Source organism: Lepisosteus platostomus, chromosome 10 (assembly GCF_059453375.1).
Source record: "Lepisosteus platostomus isolate fLepPlt1 chromosome 10, fLepPlt1.hap1, whole genome shotgun sequence".
Lineage (NCBI taxonomy): Eukaryota > Metazoa > Chordata > Actinopteri > Semionotiformes > Lepisosteidae > Lepisosteus > Lepisosteus platostomus.
In genome coordinates this window covers 41,642,130-41,648,899 of record NC_142620.1, presented here as the reverse complement: position 1 = coordinate 41,648,899, position 6,770 = coordinate 41,642,130, and the positions used below count along the sequence as shown (strand labels likewise).

Genomic DNA, 6,770 nt, shown 5'->3' with positions numbered 1-6,770 from the left:
AGTATGTTAAAGTGCATATAGGAGACACTTCTTTATGTAAGGGGTTGTGTAAATATGGAACAAGCGAAACCAAAACATTAACCTTAACGTGTACAGTATTTGCATATGAAAAATAATAGAGCTATAGGGTTATATTATATATTATATAATTATATTATAATAGGGTTATATTATACCTTGTAAGCACAAATCTTGAGACATACTGTAGTTTACAGAGTAATTCTGATAAACTATCACCATATTTAAATGCAAAGAAAAATCCTGTATTTCAGATTGCCAGCTTCTTCTTCTTTATATAATATCCTACAGGTTGAAATGTTTATACAGAATTCTCGGACTCCTTACCAGCTGCTATTGTTTAACATATCCATAAATTTAGTTATTAATAATACTTTGACATTTCTAAAAGTGTTTAATCAACTAAACTGGCCATGCCTTAAAATTTCTACCCTATAGGACACAGCCATAGATCATAGTTCACAATACAATATTCATCTTCTGCATTTCTGAGGTCAGAAATTTCATTGACATGTTTATAATTAAGTACTTAAGACAAGTTTTGCAATTTCAAAACTCAGTGGAAGCCGTGGAGGTTTGACAGAAATCTGTAATGTAGAAAAGAAACATAGAAACAAGATTTGTTGTTTGAGTGTGCAGTTTCTGCCTAGAGGAAGATACATACTAGGTCTAAATCTTTATTTTTGGAAGTTATCCAGTCATATAAAAGTACAAAAGTATGAGAAACAGGCATACACTGCTTCTTTGTTTTCCAATAGCAGTTTCGTTGTCATGTTGTTCTATTTTGGAGGTTAAATAACAAAACATGTAGAAGTTCAAAACCCTTAAATCTTAAACTAAATTAGCCCTTGAACTTTGCTATTATTTACTGTGATATAATCCTATGTTCAAACAAGTATAGAAGACATTTTACAGTTTTTGGAAAGTTTTCAAATGCTGCATATCATCAGATATATTGTACTAGCTATCTCAAAATTAAACTGAACACCTTTCCTGGTAATAGTATCTTTTTAAAAGGAAGAAGTTTTTTTTTCGGAATAAAGAAAATTAATAATTAATTAGCTCTTGCCATTTCAAAATACATAAGAAACAGAACTCTTAACAGACATCGAATTCTATGTTTGCATACAAATATTTATTTAGCAGTGACAGACAGCTGTTCTGACCTTTGGGGTCATTAGAATAGCATAGCTAACCCTCACCAGTGAAACAGGCATATAAAGTATCTTACAAAAGACACCATTAATGTTTACAGCCTTTCAAATAGACATGTGTAGTTCATAATATGAATATTACACTTACATGCCAGAACACTCTGATTTATGCAGTTTCTAGCTTTCTTCTTTTCCTCCACATCCCTCAAATTTCTTTAAAAATTTAATTTTTTTAGCCTAATCCACTGATCATGCCCACTCACTCAAAGGTCCTCATTAACCTTCTAAATCCTTGCAAGAAAATGTTTAAAACATATATCATTTTCTTATTGATAGAGTTCATTTATAGTACAAATCTAGATGCACCTTGTTACAATCCCTATGTATAACTCATGTTATGTATTTTCCGTGTTCTGCTAAAAAATTAGCCAATGCAGAAAAGAGTTTCAGTATTAACATGCTTTTCTGTTTAAAAACATAGTTTTTAAAGTGCCAGGGGAAAGAACAGCACAGGATACATTTTAAGCAGAATTAAACAGTTTTAAAGGTCATGATGGAAAAGCACCTAGTGTTCCACTTAGTGATTTGTGCCATTAGTGGAGGTTAAGCTTTCGTGGTTCCAAGACCACCCTAGTGGCTCAGTATTAGTCACCAACTACCTGGAAGAAAGAGATAGTGTACACACACAGTGAAAGGTCAGAGCCAGATCAGCTAGTGATATAGCAGGGTCTGCAGTGGTAAGCAAGTAAATTACACCATAAATGGTAAAATGGTGGAGAGTTAATTTGAAAATAAATAGCAAGAGTAACATCAAATTAACTATTATAATTTAGAAAAGTCAGGTGCAAGGTATGGAACCTTCAGTTTTTGTTTTCTTCCATCTTTCAATAAAAAAAAAACTTTTTTCACACTAAAGACATCACAAAGGTATTGACTTTCTCCTTATACATACAGTATACGTTTTCCATTCTATGAGGAGGGTCAGATATTTATATATACAAATATATTACATATAAAGTAGATTTAAAAGCATGGGTATTTTCTGTTTTCTTTTCCCAGGGAGGAACTATTGAGAAGTAGGAAAAAATATAATTTGCATTTTTCTACTTCCCTAAATTATACCTATACTGTATATTAAACCTCCAGTATTGAATGGATGATAACATTCTATAGCCCATCATGGTAGTGAGTGTGTAGTGCATCTAATTCATTTTATTTCTAAATCATTTTCTAAATGAGAACTATAAAACATACCAGAAGTTATACAAAATCACACAATACATAAACCAAGTAAATCCTAGAATAAAACAAAATGTATACATTAAGGTATTTAAGAACAGTCTCTAATGGATTTGAATAGCCTGGATCAGTAGACCTTCGATTAAATGTAGGACTGTACTCATGCAATAAGTTCTTAAGGTAACCTGGTGCCTTATAAGAATACAGGAGAACCTTAAAGGTTTTGCTTAATTTCACAGGAAGTCATTGCAATTTACAGAGAACAGAAGTTAAGTGGTGATTCAGTTAAGTGCAGTTATGCATATTTAGTACTAGATGTGCCTCTTTATTCTGGATACAGTGAAGTGTATTAAATGCTGATCTTTTAAAATACCCCCAGGTATTTAGGGTGTTACAGTAGACCAATCTTGATTAAATTAAGGCTTACATTGACTTCTCAGCATAATATAGACAAACAAAGACCCTCGCAATGGTACAGTATCCAGATGGAAAAGGTATTAGCACCATCAACAAAGACTCTGAAAATCTCAACTTTGTGGAGCTGTTGTTTGGACGTTGCATCTCTATCTTAATCAGACAAGCAGATCTAAAGCACAGAAACCTCAGCAGTATTATCCAAGTCACTTTGTAAGTAAATCATGTGGGTGAATATTTTAACCAACTGGCAACGTACAGTATATATGGTAAATTATAAAGATCCCAGCAGAGAACCCTGTGGAACACCCTGAGTAAATGGCACTTTATCAGATTTAAAACAGCTAGGATTTACAAACTGGCTACAACAGGCTGAATAGGAGCCAAACCAATTAAGTACCATCCATCCATTTTCTAACTGCTTCATCCAATTCTGGGTTGCAGGTCAGAGAAACGCCAATAATACCTGAATAGTTTTCCATATGATTAAGAAAAATGCCATAATTCACAGTTTCAAAACTGCACCAAAGTCCAGATAGAGATAAATATTAAGTGACATAGAGTTGCATTAAATACTTTAACAAGGTGTGTTTCAATGTTATGCATGTCTAAACCCCAAGTGGAAAGATTAAAAAATCTCAGTTCAAAATATTTGCCGGACAAATTGGACAACAATCTGGAATTAGACTCTTCATGATTGTCTGAAGCATTCTGCATGAACTCGCAAAAACACATAGCATTTAGCATTAAACATGTTTGTTTTTCAAACTGCCCCCTATTGAATTCCTACAGCATTTAATTAGCTGGTAAAGCAGGGGATTGCAACCATGAATAGAAGGTACTGTATTTTTTTCCTAAAGTCAATTTGTTTTTCCAGCATTGATCTCTTTATTGCACTGCATTAGCAAGGTATTGTTGCATTCTAGCAGAATGTCTCATAGTCTCTACAGGCATTTCTAGTTCAGCCCCTATCCTTACATGCCCTAAGAAAAGAGGTTGAATTAAATCAACATTCTGCTTTATCCATTACAAACTTTTGGCAAGGTGTTTTATATAAAAATTTATAGTCTCCTGTTCTTTCTAATAGCCTTGTGTTACTCAGCAAAGAAAATAAAATGTCCTTCTGAGACAAAGTAGAATACTTCACAAAAAGGGCACATCTGACATCTAATTTCTGTGATGTAAAATGCGATTCTGTATATCATAGTTACTGAATATCCTAAAATGAAACACCTGAGAGGAGAAAAAAGACTATATGTGAAAGATCTGGGCAATGTGCAACAGGAAAATGCTAAATAGATGTTATTTGATGTTAAGACTCAAAACACTTATTGTTGTGGTTAAAACTTAAAAAAAAAAAACTACAACTTAAAAACTTGGCAAATGTCACCCTCTATACTGGTATTTTGAAAGGTTCCAGAAACCCAAAGTAGCTGCTATACTGAAGGTTTATAATGTGTTGCTGCATACTGTATTTCAAAAGGATTGTCCAGTCAGTGAAACATGTCCTGTTCAAACAAATATTAATGAACATGTTTCTGTTTTTGAGAATTCTAGAAAGATTGATAACATTGGACTTATATTAACTTTTATATATACACACATATATATACTTGGTTTAAGTAGGAAATTAATGTAGATTAATTACAACATCAGAAGAAACACAATGGCAAAATCTAGCCTATTCTAAGTGAAAGTAGATAATTAAGAATAACTTGAAAAGTTGGACCTAACCAATACATATTTATGTTACTTTTATCCTTGTTTCACACTGCAGTCTAGTGCCAGTCTGATGAATCTGGCCATGTGAAAATGCCTTCATATAATTCAAAAGATGATGGTCATGTTTGAGACAAGGTTATTAAATGTCTTCATCCACAAAGTGCTTTCTACCAGTAGTTGCTGCTCCTGAGTTATGGTCACGCAGTTGAGAGTACAGTACATCTGAAAAATGACCTGGGTCTGTCATTCCATAGGAATACAAGGACGCACAGAAACACAACTGGGAATGGTCATATATTGCTGGTGGATGGAATCCCTGAAAGCAAAAATAGGAAAAAAGAATTTCAGATAACATCAGAATATTACATTTACTTTTGTACAATGTAAATTAAATGTACTGACAGTGAACATATTCTCGTGAAATTACAGAATTAAACAATGCAACTTATGTGCCCCCTCAGACGTCTCAGAACTTGGAAAATAGTTATATCGTAAGTCTTTCAGAAAGTTATTAAACAGAAGATCTTTGGGTTATTCAGTCTTTTTTAAATCCATTCACGGCCAACATGCTGCAGTCCTTTTATCTTTTGAGTGAAATTCAAGTTCTTGTCTAAATCTGTCCCAGGGTACCTTATTACTTTGTTCATGTCACCTCTGACAAACTGGGCTCAAAAATGGCCTACATGTCCTGTATGAAAACAAATATGGCAGATTGATGCACAATTCAGGAGATCAGCTACTTAAAAATGAAATAGTGTACTTCCCTAAAGGAGAGTTAGCCTGGACTGAGAAAAAATAGTGAACAAGCTAATAGATTTACTCCTTCTATGTTACAAAGAAAAAGACAAACCTCATAACGCAAGAGCCAATTTTACAGAGGGACCATTCAAAACACAGAATGAACCCAAGTGTTTAAAGGGACATGAGCTTCTTTGTTCGCTTACCCTCCTTTTTGCCTCAGGGGGTGAAGAATAGTGAAAATAATTAGGGTCTCCATTGTACAAAGTTCAGAATGTATTCGAAGATTTTACAACTGTGCTTTCTTTTTGATACAGCAATACAAACTTTGATTTGCAGTCAAAGCTACTGGGTAAATATTTATTTTGGAATATTTCCATGACTTTCTGCAGCAGAGAATAGGACAAGAAATGCAAGTGGGCTACAGTGACTTCTAAGAACATAAAAGCCGCCAGCCAGACCAAGGTATGGGAAAAGGACAAATAAACAGGCAGCGCAGAAAGAAGCACATGCCATAGCAAGACAGGGCTGAATGGAGGAATATTGCTGTAGCTTTGAGTCCCACGTGGGTCCAGTGGGATACGTAGTAAGGGCAGACAGAGTACTGAAGGAAGCAAAGACAAACTGTACAAGCTCACAGAAGACACTCTGTTGTTAATACTGTAAATACAATGGAAGTTATGTCAGGGCACAGGTGTGATGGAGCTCTGGAAGGAACTTCAGGCAACCATTCCTGTGACCTACAGTACTGCAGTCCTTCAGGTAATTAAACCTGGAAACAGTGAACTTAGGCCAATGTAATGCATAATCAATTCAAGCTATTAAGGTAGAACAATGCAAGCAATCAATAGTTCATCTGGAACAGCATTATGACTTTTACTGCAATAAATGAAAACAAAAATTCTGACATAAATACTCACAGATATGTCTGAAGACCTCTGTAATTTAAGTATTTCCTTCAGATCATACAGTACCTGAATTCCATTTATTGCTTTTTTTATTTCTGATTTGATACTAAATACATTTACTTACTTGTCTGGATCCCACGTGAGCTAATATGATTGAATGGTTTTACAAATCATTCTAGGGGTCAAATTTAAATTACTTGCTCATAGACATCACTTTCCATCTTGACATGACTGTCCATTCAGAAAATGAGAAAATATATTATAGCCAGCTATGTGCACAGTAAGTGGTCATCGGACGTCACATTGTATGACACTGGTCCTTTTAGGAAAAACAAGTGAGTGTCACTTCTGAAATTACAGAGGCATGTTTTACATTTAAAACAAAATAAGTTGCCCTCCAGAAAGAACACTATTTTAATAATTATATATTAAATCATTTCAGGATCCTAACACGTAAACTCCGGTATATGAACAGATACAAGCCCTGAAATTACTGTACATTATCTTTATAATAATATTGTTACCTACTGTAGGAAGATTTAAATCAGTGACAAAACTGCATTGGCATTTTTCACAG

The 6,770-nt window shown here is 34.1% G+C and overlaps 1 protein-coding gene across 4 annotated transcripts in view; it reads right to left on the bottom strand.

Annotated features, from left to right (window-relative positions):
• Nucleotides 1–1,131: 1,131 nt before the first annotated feature.
• The window catches only part of slc16a2 (solute carrier family 16 member 2), a 56,731-nt gene continuing 51,092 nt past the window's right edge, over nt 1,132–6,770 (bottom strand). For all 4 annotated transcript variants that reach the window (XM_088649022.1, XM_088649020.1, XM_088649019.1 and 1 more), the window contains one exon: nt 1,132–4,863. The gene's annotated coding sequence lies outside the window, so the exon portion shown is untranslated. The remainder of the gene's footprint in view (nt 4,864–6,770) is intronic.